At 36.2% G+C, this 16,215-nt stretch overlaps 1 non-coding gene across 1 annotated transcript; it reads right to left on the bottom strand.

The window, feature by feature from the left end:
* Positions 1-1,676: 1,676 nt before the first annotated feature.
* Positions 1,677-1,784, bottom strand: LOC141615675 (small nucleolar RNA R71). The gene has a single exon (XR_012530083.1). It is a non-coding gene; the product is annotated as a small nucleolar RNA R71 (small nucleolar RNA).
* Between the last annotated feature and the right edge of the window lie 14,431 nt (positions 1,785-16,215).

The following is a 16,215-nucleotide window of genomic DNA, read 5'->3' as shown; positions in this document are numbered from 1 at the left end:
ATTCTAGTTAGTCTTATATGCGCAGGCGACATTCTGCAGGTGATTTGCTATTTGACCCTGAGATTGAACCTACTGCTAGAAGACGAACCGCTGAAAGGAGGAAAAGAAAGGAGCCTGAATCTGATACTACTACTGAGTCTCTTATAGAAACTGATATTTCTATCATCATGACTTCTATGCGAGAACAAAGTGCTGCCAAACCGAACATCAACTCCAGTATATCAAAGCCAAAGATCGATCCAAACAATTTTGAGTTGAAGACTACTTTGATCCAATTTGTTTAAACGGATCGGTTCAGTGGATCATGTTGAGCTAAGGTTCTTGATGATGACAAGTTCCCAATCCTTCGTTCCGTCTCAATTGTTGTTTTGGCAAGAACTCTCATGTTGCAGGTCAGGACTACATCAATCAAGTGGTTGGAACCTGCCATACTTATGTGTCCGTCTTTGTCTAGCAACAATGTAAGAATATGATTCTTAAGCTCACTCGTTGTGTTCTGAACAGTGTTGAGGACTGTTCAGTTCCGAATGGTTCACAAAACAGAATGAAGAACACGTGATTGATTTTAATTGGCAAAGAAAGGATTTCGAATAAAATATTTTCTAAATAAAAAGTTTGGCTAAGATATTTTTATAAGAACTTTCTGGTTGTGTTGAGAAAAAATATCTTTTGAAAATATTTGGAAGATTTATCTTACAAAATAAGTCAAATTATTTTATGGAATATTTTTATTCTAAAAGATATTATTTGCTTTATCTCTTTGCCAAAAATATAGGGTTTGTTACCAAAATATTTTCCTATATAATTTTTCAATTGACCATCCTTGTGATTACCGAAAAATTGTGAGCTTCAAATATTGCATCAAACAGCTTTTTGTTTCACATGTATCTTGAGCTAAAAATCATTGGCAAAATATTTTTCGTGTCTTGTGAACCATTCTCGTGTGCTTAAGTTTCTCATATTCATAGGACTATTTTTGTTCTCCATCGTTCTTAAGTATTGAACCATATAAGGAGACAAAGTGTGTTGTAATCTTCTTTTGTGAGAGAGTGCTTTTGGGGTACGGGGTTGTACTCGAGTCGCACGATCGGGGTTGATCGTGGGGATTTACTTTGTAATCGAGTTTGGTTATAAAGTGAATATTAGTAAGAGAGAGGGTGGACGTATACCTTTAGAGAGTAGGTCGAACCACATTAAAAATCTCGTGTCTCGTGCCTTCTTTTGTTTTGGTTATTTTCATTTCTCATTTTGTTTTATTCCCTTTTGATTCACACGCTCAGTTATCACAGTATAGCACAACTCTGACTGTTTGAACACTTTTCGTGACTGTTCATTTTGCCTGTATACTGTGTTATTACCGAACATGAACAAGTTATTCGCTTTAATTTTAAAAAAGGGTACTTAATTCATCCCCTCTCCCTCTTAAGTACCGGATCGATAAACTCAACAGATCACCAATCGAAAATCCCAACGAGCACCTGAATAGATTCCTTGATAAAGCTAACATCAAGACTAATTGAGTTTTTGATGACACTATACGGTTGAGGTTATTCCCTTACTCTCTTCGAGGGAGTGCACGAGAATGGTTGAACAATTATGATTCTAACTCTTTCGATACTTAGGATAAGATTTGTACTGTTTTTATGCAAAAGTACTTTCAACCAGGCAAGACAGCTAAGTTTAGAAACGATATTATTGGATCTGTCCAACACGCGGATGAGTCCTTGTGTGAAGCTTGGAAGAGGTTACAAGGAACTTTAATGGCAATGTCCTCATCACGGGATCCCAACATGTACATTGATTCCTACTTTCTACAGCTTTCTAAAACCCGAGTTGCAGGTGAACCTTAATTTAGCCACGGGAGAAAGATTAGACACGATTTATTGGGACAAAGGCTATTCAAGGATCTTATTGAGGAACTAGCAATAAGGACTTTTCATTGGGGCAATCACCGTAGTGTTTGAGGGAGGAAGGCAACTGATTACCCTGTTAATGTGATGCAAACGACACTTCATGATCTATCTCAGCGAGTAGCTCAACTCAAATTGACTAGTGGTTCTATTTCTTCATCTTCCATGTATTTGGTTTGTGGGGTTAATGGGCATGATTCTTCTGATTGCATGATTGTTTCAATGGTGGAGCATGTTAATGCTCTAAATAGAAAGCAACAATGGGACCCTTATTCTAATACTTATAATACGGGATAGGCCATAATCCTAAGCTCTCATATGGAAACACAAGTAGCATCAAGAATCCCTAACACCAAGTTAAGCAGTATTTTCAGCAACCGCCTGGTGTGTAACACCCCCATCTACCAAGGGGCCTTAACAAGACCTTCCCTTGCAGATATGGGCATTACCATCTCGGTTGCCCAAGGAATAGTATATCATAACGTCAATAAAAGAACTATTAAAGTTTATTACAAGTTTAAACTCAACAAAAGAAAGATACATCTGATTAACAAACAACTACGGTGAGACTACTCCATGCGAAGACTCGGTGAAAGACTCGTCCCTCCAACGCACCCAGATAAGCTCCACATATCAACACCTACTAAGACTGACTGCTCACCATAAAAGATCACGACAGACACATAACAAGAAAGAAACACAGACAAATCACACAAGGTCAGTAACTGAAGAACAACATAACAAACATAGTACAACACAAGCACCAATCTCCAACACCATACTCCACAAATCATCTGACTAACACAAAGGTATAGTCCTACCAGATTACCAATCGCAACCGGTAATCCACACCGCTAGTGGGGATCGCAGCCTTACCACCTAAGCCATGCTCAACACCATAGACCGAATAACCCATGTCCATTAATGCGCACATCCCCTTGTGACAGGAACCACAAGGGACGAATCAAGGGCGTAAAGCCACTCCCGTAAGTGAGTCCACTCAGTCGAGGGCGCACCTCGCGAACCATAGACAATTACAACCAATCACAAACAAAAACATCACGCATCACACACGACAACTAATCAACAGTACTGATTAGGAAAACCTACCTTTAGCAATCAGCTACAACACCGCATATATCCATATGAAGACAAGACTACTTCCATCAATACCTATCACAACCAGTAGGGAAAACCCTTTTACAAACAACCATAACCACAAAGAAACCTAGGTATGATGATGATGACTTACCAATGCTCGGCATTCCGGAAACAAGACCGCGACCCGACTAAAGTCTCTGTCCCATGGTGTCTCCAAGTGTGAGGGATCTCAAAAGGTTGAAGGTTGTTGAGGGAGAAGTTATATCGTCGATTAGGTATAGGGAGAAAAGAAATGAAAACTGATTTGGGTTTACGACTTCACGATTTATAACTTACCGCTGAACTCGCCGAACTCGATCGAGTATGGGTGTTACACGATCGAGTCACTAGGCTACTCGATCGCGTAGCCTACGCTAGATTGAGTTCCCATATCCCAAAGGTTACTATGACGCAAGTCCGAACTAATAAAGGTTCCAAGAGGTCTAACATGTGTCTAAGGTCAGTCAACAACTAGTCAACGGGTCCCTAACAGGGCGGGTATTACTGTCTTCTCCCCTTTTCAACTTATCGACTCTCACAAACCGAAAGTGTATTCTAAGCCTAGATAACTAACAACAACCCAACCCGACAAGAACTGCTATAAGCATACCCGAACATACCACCCAACTTCCCATGCCGACTAGTCATCATCATCCTCTCTCACGAACATAACTATTGAAAAGGATTCTTAACCCTCTAATTAAACTTATTTAATTATAGGTCTAAATTACTCATTGATTTAGATAATGATCTAGTGCATGCATAACATAAATTAAAGAGAAGAGCAAGAACAAAGTTCATTACATTGTAGAAATCGGAATTAGGGCACAAGTGAGGACTCCTTCCTACACTTGTTCTTGAGCTACAAATTTATAGACGATCCTCCAAAAATCCCAACATAGAGATTCTCCTCTTGATTGCACCAAGACTATCCCTTAATTCTAATAATATATTGACTAGATATAATTATTAGAAACCTTAATATTTATCTAATATTATTTCTTATTACTACTTTAGTAATCTAAATAAATATTTTATTTTTGCACAAATGTATGTTCTAAAACTAATTTTAGAGAGAAGAGAGAATGTGAGAGGAGGTGTTCTAAAACAAAATGTAAGAATGAATTATTATAAGAATAAGAACAATTCTTATTCTTAATAGTTAATATGGGGGTGGAAAAACCGGTGGGAGGGAGTAGGCTAAGGAGCCAATGCATGCCCTTCCACTTTTGCAATTGTTCTTCTCAAAATGAATTAGGGTGTGGTCTAGGTTTAGATGGTAATCATGATGTTTCTTACCAATTAAAAACAATTAACCATTTAACCCTAAACACCCATAAAACCGGTGCCCTATGTAAAATTGAATCCATTTTATTTTTGTCAATTGTCATTTTCTCATATCATGTGTAACATGTAAATTGTTATTAATCATATTAATGCATATTTAACAATTAAGTATCATTATATATATTAATTTAATTACATATAACAATTGGCTAGTAATTCATAATCACAAGTATATAAAATGGGTCGTGTTAATATAATCTACAACATATTGTAATTATAATTAACCAATCATTCTTAATTTAATTGTTTCATAGACAAAGTTTTAGTAAATTAACATTTTAATTACTAAAATAAATCTTATTTAATCGAATTACAATAAGATATATACTCGTATATTCTTACTCACATATATAAATTGTTCAATTTTAAGGAATTAATTAATCTATATCAATATACAATTAATTAATTTATCTATTAAGGGAATCATCCTTTAGGTGTGACCTTAAGGGATCAACTGATCACCACCGTCAAACGACAATAATGTCAAACTCTCGCCAGCCAATCATTACCGATTAATGTTGATCAGTTGACATATATATATATAAATGAATCATCCCTTTATGTATTTTTATCATGAGTTTCAATAATGTGATCGCACTATTGTTATGGACACATACTCCAACAATCTCCCACTTGTCCGAGACAAGTGTGCGTCACCAATTCTCTTGTCCTATTACAATCTCCCACTCAATGCAAGGTGTCTTGCAGGTCGTACTTGCATGTGATCATATCAAGAGTGGTTTCCTCGATCTGGAGAGTAACTGTCTGACCGGAATTATGTACCATAGATACCTTCCGAACGTGGCCACGCATTTTCAGTTCCTTACTCCTTGAGTGGCCCTGAGATTTTAAATAACCCTGAAAAGGGGGTGGACAATTTATATCGCACTATTCCCTTTGTTCAGCCACAGTTCATCATGGTCCAAAAGATACCCATTTGACTTCATTTACGACAGTCGAAGAGCATAAATCAAGGCCAATCAGAAACTGTGCCGACTTGGGCGAACAGTCTCTAGTTAAAGAATTGACTCAAAAGAATACTATAGTAGCTCTCGCCACGACCAGGCTATATGAATTACCAGAACTCTATAAGCGGTCACTGCCCAACGGAGTGTCCCTAACAGTCTGCCTATGTGATCGACTAGTCATCTCTTATGACCTTATGGTACTTGAACTTGCCATCAATCGAATCACACTCTAGTCACTTAGAGATGTCACCTCATATAAGTAACTAGGGGCAATTAATATGTTAATCCAGTTCACTTTAATAGGGTTCAATATTGTCTCAACAACCTATTTGGATATAACAAAGTAATAGATGAGTTTAAGAAACTCAAACGATTAATGCGATTATCACACATGAATAGTCAATACCATATTACTACTTCATATCTTATAATCTAAAGTGCACATTTTACACTTGTCAAAGTGCAATAAAAGCTTGGTTAATAGACATACCATGTATCTATCCAGTCCAACTTTATGAATTGCTTTTTTCTTCTATTCAATGTCATTTTTAATGTCATGAACTTCTCTAAGTACATGTCTAGACTCCTTCTTAGACTTGGGCTCTTTAACTTGAAAAATGCTCCCACTGTCATCATATAACTTGTGATAAAATACTTGGCGTAAGGATCTACCCATAGTCCGTTTATAAACCACCTTATCACAATGTACTCAGACTGCATTTGTAGAACTTGCAATGGTTGATACTAAAACATTTTTCTAATCACTTACTCCCGAGTCATAAAATCAGCCTAGGATTTCGATAAATCCTTATAGGTTTGGAAACTAGAGTTTGTGTAGCCCTTCAACACACAACTTAGTATGTCATCCAAACACAAGAACGGATCCTCAGTTCTTCTCGGGAATTATAATGGATGTTCTTGAAGGCTTTCAAATGACCTTCACATGAAATAACTTGTCATTGACTTATTATGCTCCAAGCATATGATTCATCAGGGCATGTGCATATATTGGCATACATGATCATTCTAATGGCGGAAACATTAGCAATCGATTTCATGTGATCAACAACTCATTGGGTTCAGTGAATGACTATGACTCTATCATAGTAGTTCCACTTTCATCAATATGAATAAGCTCCTCAACCTATGTTGATATTAAACAGATAAAGAATCTTATCAACATAAGATACTTATCTAGGTGCCAATCTAAAATTCCCTATGTCATAATAGATTTGGAATTTCAGAATGCATCATGTCATCTTTCATCGAGAATGGAAAACCAAGACACTCCTTTATAGATGGTATTGTCAGCATGTCATCCTCAATGAGTAATATGACATTAACATGAAAGGCAATTTCTCCCACTGAACTTCATGTCTAAACGTGGTAATTTTGACTCCCACTTAAATCCATGTATACTCATGGCTTCTCGACAACTCGAGTGAAACCATTTTCTTATCACATAATTGAAATGATCATTGCAATTTTTAAGTGTTAATTAAAACCTTGTGCTTATGTCGTACACACACCCTTTTCTAAATACCTATTTAGAAATTGGTTTTAACATCAAACTTGATTATACACACTATGAGGTGTAGCAATGATGACATGGATCTCAGCATAGTTACATGTTAACTTTGCTTTGTAGACAACTTAATGTCTATTTATGCAACTCTAAATAAATCTATCCTTTTGCACAAATTTCACGTTGGTTCATTAGGCTCTTATGTAAAATTGAATTTAAATTACTTGATACAACCACTTCATAATCTTATTGAAGAACATTTTCTTTTGGTCTCCTAACTAGTCTGAAGAGTCACTTAAGAAAGCTTTCTTTTGGTCTCCTCACTTAAGAAAGTTTTCTTTTGGTCTCCTCACTAGTCTTGAGTTTAACCTAAGAACGCTTTCTTTTGGTCTCCTAACTAGTTCATCTAGTTCATAACTAGTTGTATATTTGTTGCTAATTTTCTCCCACTCTATCTTTTGAAAAATACATCTATTTTTCTCGAAAGATAGCTTTATAAGCAACAAACAATTTCATACTTATACTTGTGAAGGAAGAAAATATCGCACATTATAACCTTAATTGATGACCCTCTTGTAAAGACATTGTAATCTAGTGTTAAGATAGACTAGTCCTTATAAGATAAAGGATTGGAATCATATTCATGTCTTATACAATTTTAGGGTCTTAAGCCCTCCCATAGCCTGTATGGAGTCTTATAAGTGGTTACAAGTCATAGTTATAAGTGGTGTTTTCAATTGGTTTATAAAATTCCCTACCTTGAGTTCAAATAACTCTATTTGACTTTACAATCGTTCTTTCTTATATCAAATAAGATGTGATATTTAGTCATAAAAGCATAAGAGGGAATCAAATTCATGGCTTATGAACTTATTACAATGATCCAATCGTTGTAATTCTTTTATCATCAATTTAAGTCGAAACAATTTATGTTTTTGATGTAAAAAGTGTATAATGATAAGTTTTTTTAGAATAATGAAATTCCATAAACCGAATGACTTGGGTTGAAAGCCAAGTCATTAAAATTCATACAACCATTGTTTTCAAAGTGGAAATAAAACAAACTTCCATGTCCAACACGGAAATCAAAAGGAGTTCTAAAACAACAAGTCAAAATACAATATTACTATGAAGACAATACAAAATAAAAGCCAAGTTTCCATATGTCTTCTACTATGGGTGGCTACCCTAGCATCCCTTGTTGAAGATTTTCCTCAAGCTTGCTTGTCCTTGCCTTTGTCTTTGCTCACATGCCCTAAATTACATTAAAAGGGGGTGAGAATCACAACTTGTATCTAAATACCAAAGTTGAGATTTATATCAATAACATAATAGATATGAGAATTTATTACCTACTGGAGTCACACGCCTAACTTTGACATCTCCTAGATACTTCGGGCAATTACGCTTCCAATGGCCCGTACCATAACAATAGTGGGACTTATCCTCGGAAGAAGCACCCTTTTTCGGCTTGGATAAGCTATTCCCAATAGCTTTCCCTTTGCCCTTGTTGGGAGTGGGCTTCTTACCCTTGTTAGCGCTCTTCTTGAATTTCCCTTTGCTCTTATTATTAATATTGAGCACATCCTTGGTCGTACTCACATTTAGACCCACGTCTCTCTCGGCTTGCACAAGCAAGTTGTGCAATTCATGGAGAGAGGTTTTCATGTTTTGCATATTGTATTTTACCCTAAACTGAACATATGCTTTGATGCGGTTCAAGGAATGGAGCACTTGGTCAATAACGAGTTGCTCGGGAATCTCAACCCCTTGCAATTTGAGGGTCTCAACATGCTCAATTAACTTGAGCACATGAGGGCTAACCTTTTGACCCTCTTTGGTGTTGAGCTCAAACAATGCGGAGGCCGCCTCATATTGGATGATCCTAGGAGCTTGTGAAAACATGGTCACAAGCTTGGTGTAGATCTCATAAGGTGGTGCCTATATTTATAGTACTCCTTTGGAGATCGACTTCCATTGAGAAAATCAAGACGTTCTTGATTGCGGCCGATTCTTTAAGGTAAGCCTCATATGCCTCCCTAACCGCGGTGTATGACCTAGTAGTAGGTGTAGCGGGAGCGGCTTCGGTAAGGTAACGAAGCTTGTCGTCACCTTCCGCGGCCAAGCGGAGTTGCGCGTCCCAATCGGCAAAGTTAGTCCCATTCTTTTCAAGTTGCATTGATCCATAAAGGATCGGAGCCAAGAAGCATTGGTGAGTGGTGGAGTGGTTCCACTAGTGGAAGCGGATGAAATTGGAGTTGTCATTGCAAATTAATCAAATTGACTACAAAAAGGAAATGAAGGAAATAATTAACATTTATCATTTTACTTGTAAATATTTTTAACAAGGTTTAAAAATTATGCATTTATATAATGACCTCGCACCTAAATTATATAAATAATTCCGAGGTCCATCTTTACACAAATATGGGCACGGGAAACCGATATATCCCATACTTGTATAAATTTGGTGAACTAACTCTTTAATTGATTCTACCTTAGAACTCTCGGTCGATGAATTTCATAAATTCCATCTCTAGCCCCGGAACATAAGACTAGTCTCTTTATATCCCGTTGAGTCCAACCAAATTTCGCGTGTAATAACGTTTTATTACCCCACTTACCCAATGAAAAATGAAAGTACCTCGGGAAACCGAATCTACCCCAAATGTCAAAAGGATTCGTGAGTCCTACTATTTGGTAAGACTAATCTCAATTTTAAATATGTGAGAGGTCTTGTCGATTTATTATCTATCATCTTTAAGTCAACTAAGTCGATGAATACTTGATAATTATAATTGACAATAGTCGATAAGACGATAAAATATGCATGTGAAGTTATGACGATTTGGCAATGCATGCAAACATATAAAGCAAGCATATAAAGAAAAGTAAATTTCCTAGTATGGCCTTTCCTAAAATAGAAAATCTTATATTCTATTCCATATTCGAAAACCAACTTCTTTGGTCCCTTGAGTCTTCATGTGACACGTCTCCCAAGGATAAACACCGTCTTGATCGGAACACCTTTCCCATTGGCACCGTCTTTTGGAAACTCCGGAATTAGAAATAATTAAATAATAAGATACATAGCAAATCCTATTATACATATGTAATAAAAAATTAAATCTATTAAATTACAAAACGGTGATGCGAGATCACAATAAATTACAACCAAACCGATATTCCCTTACATTACGGGTAATATCGATTAAAACTAAGGCCATACTAAGATAAAATTACATAATTCAAAATTATATAAATAAAATATGACATTCATCAATGAAATATGCAGCATTATAATATGTATCTAACATGCTAAGTTTTGTGCCACCCTATTTAAACTTATATCGTAAATATAATCCGGTTTTATGGTTATTCGCGATCTTTAACTTATTAAAATCGTAAAATAATACTAAAATCAAATTTTAGTCCAAGTTAATTACCCTAACCTTTTAGAACTCAAAAATTAGTTATCAATAAATTTTTGGCAATAATTCAACTTGATTTAACATTTATGCTCATAATTGACCTTAAAATCATAACTTTTATGAAATAAATCCAAATTAAATTACAATAATTTCAAAATTTGAATTTTAAATTTTTTAACATTCTGGAATATTTCCATGACACTCATAATGTCAATCAAGGTTAAAATTTTCGAATTTATTTCGAGAAAAATATAGTTGCGATTTATCGGTTTTATCAAATAAAACATCTAAAGCATATGAAAATTAATCAAATTAATGTTCCAACTTTAGATCTGATATGTGGAATATAAATGAAACCTAAAAAAATTTTCTCATTCCATGTAATTCGTTTTAGCTATTTTTGCTAAAATAGTCACTATTTATGTCATTTTTACACTACAAATTCATAAATCATGCAAAATGAATCATTTTCACCTCAAATTTTACACACAGTGAGTAACATGTGCATGTGACAACATATAAAATTGCATGGCCTGTTTCGAAGTTTAACTATTTTTAACCATTTTACCTCCATTTATTCCGTTTTTATCATATAAAAATCATAAATCTTGCAAAATAAATCAAATTTATATGAAATTTTACATACAATAAGTAAAATATGCATGTGAGGTCATATAAAAATTTCAAGGTTATAAACTAAGTCTAACTATTTTTAGCATTTTAAATACCATTTTACTCATTAAAATGTAATAAAATCACTAAAAATCATTAAAATGAGCAATAAAATAGCATAAATCGTCAAAATGACCTAAATACTTTTTAGGACCAGAATATACAACATGCAAAAAATTTCGTGACTTTGTTATATAAATCATAAAATATCTAGTTTTATATGTTTTACATTTAACTCGGAAAAACTATAAACCGATTATGCATGCAACAACCTAAGCTCTTGATACCAATTGAAAAGGATTCTTAACCCTCTAATTAAAATTATTTAATTATAGGTCTAAATTACTCATTGATTTAGATAATGATCGAGTGCATGCATAACATAAATTAAAGAGAAGAGCGAGAGCAAAGTTCATTACGTTGTAGAAATCGTAATTAGGGCACAAGTGAGGACTCCTTCCTACACTTGAACTTGAGCTACAAGTTTATGGATGATCCTCCAAAAATCGCAAAGTAGATATTCTCCTCCTGATTGCACCAAGACTATCCCTTAATTCTAATAATATATTGACTAGATATAATTATTAGAAATCTTAATATTTATCTAATATTATTTCTTATTACTACTTTAGTAATCTAAATAAATATTTGATTTTTGAACAAATGTATGTTCTAAAACTAATTTTAGAGAGAAGAGAGAATGTGAGAGCAGGTGTTCTAAAACAAAATGTAAGAATGAATTAGTATAAGAATAAGAACAATTCTTATTCTTAATATGGGGGTGGAAAAACCGGTGGGAGGGAGTAGGCTAAGGAGCCAATGCATGCCCTTCCACTTTTCCAATTATTCTTCTCAAAATGAGTTAGGGTGTGGTCTAGGTTTAGATGGTAATCATGATGTTTCTTAACAATTAAAAACAATTAACCCTAAACACCCACAAACCGTTGCCCTATGTAAAATGAAATCCATTTTATTTTTGTCAATTGTCATTTTGTCATATCATGTGTAACATGTAACATGGTATTAATCATATTAATGCATATTTAACAATTAAATATCATTATATATATTAATTTAATTACATATAACAATTGGCTAGTAATTCATAATCACAAGTAAATAAAATGGGTCATGTTAATATAATCTACAACATATTGTAATTATAATTAACCAATCATTCTTAATTTAATTGTTTCATAGACAAATTTTTAGTAATATAACATTTTAATTACCAAAATGAATCTTATTTAATCGAATTACAATAAGATATATATATTCTTACTCACATATATAAATTGTTCAATTTTAAGGAATTAATTAATCTATCTCAATATACAATTAATTAATTTATCTATTAAGGGAATCGTCCTTTAGGTGTGACCTTAAGTGATCAACTGATCACCACCGTCAAACGACAGTAATGTCAAACTCTAGTCAGTCAATTATTACCGATTAATGTTAATCAGGTTACATATATATAAATGAATCATCCCTTTATGTATTCTTATCATGAGTTTCAATAATGTGATCGCACTATTGTTGAGGATACATACTCCAACAACTATCACAACACAACTCCATAACGAGTCATCATCCCATTGTTAACAATCAACAAAATGCAGAGATACAAACTTGTACTTCCATTTACCAAGCGATTTCTACACTATACAACACCCAAACAAGTTTAACACAATTAAATTACTCAACCAAATTCATATCTTCATACAATGCAATAACTAAATACTCCACAAATGTTTAATCATTTAAACAACAACAATAATTAAATTACTAATAATTACTTTAAAAGACGACATTTTTGGCATTTTCACGCGATTTTCATGCGCGACGTTACTCTGCATGCATTCATGTGGTTATATAAAATGAAATAAACAACATAAAATGAATCTGTCATGCCCAACAATACCACTCGATATATATAGAAATTTAAAAGTAATTTCCCAATGTAACATCATGATATCACTGCGGTCAATTATAGTGCCAACATAACCATCCCGAAATGATTACCAAACGATTATATAAACTTAGCAACCTCATAGAACGACAAGTAAGGGAAAGTTAGTAACCACATACAATTATAATTACCGCATAACGTCTTGATACTACTCATATATAAGTAAAAAGCATAGAGGTGACTATCAATGGTCATAATAACAACATATGAGTTAACAAAATATTCCCATGATCCCAGGTAAAACAACAAAAATAGTCTCCCTATACATGCAGAGGTACTTGATCGAGTTAGGTGTACTCGATCGAGTACAGATTAGGGTACTCGATCGAGTTAGACATACTCGATCGAGTATCCACAGGTCAGAATGCTCGTTAAAATGCAACATACATGGTACTCGATCGAGTTGAAGCTACTCGATCGAGTAACTCTAGATCAGAATACCCTCTAATGCCAAAACAAGCAAAAATATCTGCAAGTCCCGAGATTTTATTCCCGCCATCATTTTACCTACATAACAATTCTAGAAAATCCAAGCGCAAAATATGGCCTTATGGCCGATTACAAACCAACTAAAAATCCAATACCGCAAAAAAAAATGTAAGAATCCAACACAAGTCCACTAAAACAAGCATAAAACAAGAAACGGTCACTCGAGGTCACCGCCACGATCATCCTCCATCTCCTCCGGCTCCTGAAGTGCTAGCTCCTGACGCGCCTCCTCCAAACCCTCCTCCGGTAGCGGCTCCCTTCCCTGGATCTCCTCCAGGGTGTTAGGCATCCGTAAGGGTAGCTCGTATGGGCTCCCCATGTAGCCGGATACACTCCATAGGAGTAAAAGACACCATTATCTATCCCTACGCCGCGCCACCATACCGGTTGGGCCAAGTTGGTCCCCACACCCTGAACCTAAGCCATCTCGTGAAGGTTCCGGCGCACCAAGGCGTTCGACAATCTCTCTGTGAGCTCACTCATCTGCATATGAGAGCTACAAGAAGAATGGTAACTGGGGTACTGGTACTGAGGTGGTCCTTGCTGCACAGACTGAGACTCCCCAACCACCTCTCTCGTTCTCCGGGGTCCTCTACCCACCTTAGGCACTTGGTCCTCCCTCCTAGTTTGGCCTCCTCCAAACGGCTCAGGCCTCACCTCGAGAAGGTCATCAATGATAAAGTATGTCTGATCGGGAAGGTTAGCCTCTGTACTATCAGAGGCAGCCTCAGCTAACGGCTCAGTCACAGGAAGATGGTCTGGGTCAGGCACTCTCATCCAACTCCTACCCCGTACCCTCCAAGCTAAACCTCCATCATCCAACACCCACAACCACTTCTGATGAATGAAGTAGGCCTTATCCGAGGTCGGAACAACAGGATACATGGGTTTGAGAGCCGATGAAGCCTCAAAGTTGGTTAACCTCTGAGCTAGACAGGTGGCGATAGCGCCACAACATCTTCGAAGAGCTAGCCATCAAAGCCAAACTAGCACATACTATCACCGGGGCACGGTAAGCAAACCGCTTCTCCCGGGTGGGGTTAAGGTAAGAGATCAACAACATCACCTCGTGTGAGTTAAGCTTACTCACATTCTTCCTCCTGTACAACAAACAAGTCAAGGATCGGAGAAAGATATTTAAGGACACATGCTGAACATCATTGATCAGCATGTCACTCGAGGTAGGGGAAGGTCTACCGGTGAACAAACCCAGGTAACTACTAGCACCACACTTAGTCAGGACATCACTAAGATATCCCTTCTTGGGCCGGGTAAACCTCAAATGGTCAGCAAACTGGTCCAAGGTCAGATAAAAGCTCGTGTTCATCAACCGAAAACCCACCATCTTCCCAGCTACACTATAGGTAAAGGAACTCATAAACTCAAGGGTCATAAAAGTATAAGAATGCTTTCTCGACCGATACAACCCCTCCAAACCCAAGATCTCAAAGATGTGATGGACATCTACCTCTATCTTTAACTCCTCCAAAACACTCATATCTACACACCTTGTTGGTTTCAAGGTGCGGCCTAGTAAGCTAACAAAAGCATCCCTTTGCTTGAAATCAGCAAAGATTACCGTCGGATACTCGGGTACCGGTGGAACAATGGGCCTTTGGCTTCCTTCCCCCACCTCTTCCGCGGCGGCGATGTTAGCTCAGGTCCTCTAGGTCTGTCGTGTGGCAGCATTTCTCGGCATCTTGAATTAGTTTGCAAGCGAATTTGATGGATGAACTTAATATGATTTGGAAGAAATAAATCACAATTAGACAAAGTTTTTGTATAGAAGAAGTTTTATGAAAGTTTTTTTTAGGTTTAGAAAGAAGTAATAAGAAGTAGAGAATGAGAAAGATTAGGGATATAAGTCCCGAAATTTTTAGAAATCCCGTGTTCTGTAGCAGTAGCACTCGATCGAGTGCTTGAGGTACACGATCGAGTAGCCTCTACTCGACCGAGTTAAGGGTGCTCGGTGGAGTTTCAGCTTTGGCAGAATTGACAACGGTTCTGTTTTTCAGCGAACTCGATCGAGTAACCCACCTACTCGGTCGAGTACTCCCTCGTACTCGGTCGAGTAAGTTAAAATAACCAATGAATGATCAAGAATGATTAGTCTCATGCAAAATAACAAATCATTCGGAGTCTAAGGCATACTTAGAACTCGTCACTAGTTATCTCTTTGTTCTAATACTATCGATTATCATTACTTTACATATAACACAAGTACCGTGACTAAAACATTATAACTCTATTCTATTACATGCCATACAACATACGATCCTGATATTACGTACTTTAGTCCACATATTCACCCATATCGATAACGGTATTCTACCTTGTTCATATGCACATCAAATTCTACAACAGAACATGCTTATAAAATTTTATCAAACATTGCAAACTTGTAAACCAGTTACCAACTTACATGTCACCACATATCCTTATGTATACTTGCAATACATCCTACTCGTCCATCCACGTAACTCATGCACACAATTATAAAAGCAATTACGCACCACATATGCTATCATCTACACACATGACATTACCTTACTACATATATTTTGCACATAAAACACATATGCTCATACAATTGCCGACTCAATATCCCTATTCGAAGTGGTTGGCTTAAGCATATTGGGCCAGGATTTTGGAATGAGGGCGCCATCTCACTCAAAATCAAGTACACAAGGGGCTCCCAACACACATACACCAGGTTCATTTTATTTGACTCACTACATTCATTATGTTCATTGGTTACAGG

Source organism: Silene latifolia, chromosome 11, assembly GCF_048544455.1.
Source record: "Silene latifolia isolate original U9 population chromosome 11, ASM4854445v1, whole genome shotgun sequence".
Lineage (NCBI taxonomy): Eukaryota > Viridiplantae > Streptophyta > Magnoliopsida > Caryophyllales > Caryophyllaceae > Silene > Silene latifolia.
The sequence above is the reverse complement of the archived record's forward strand: the minus strand, read 5'-3'. Positions and strand labels throughout refer to the sequence as shown.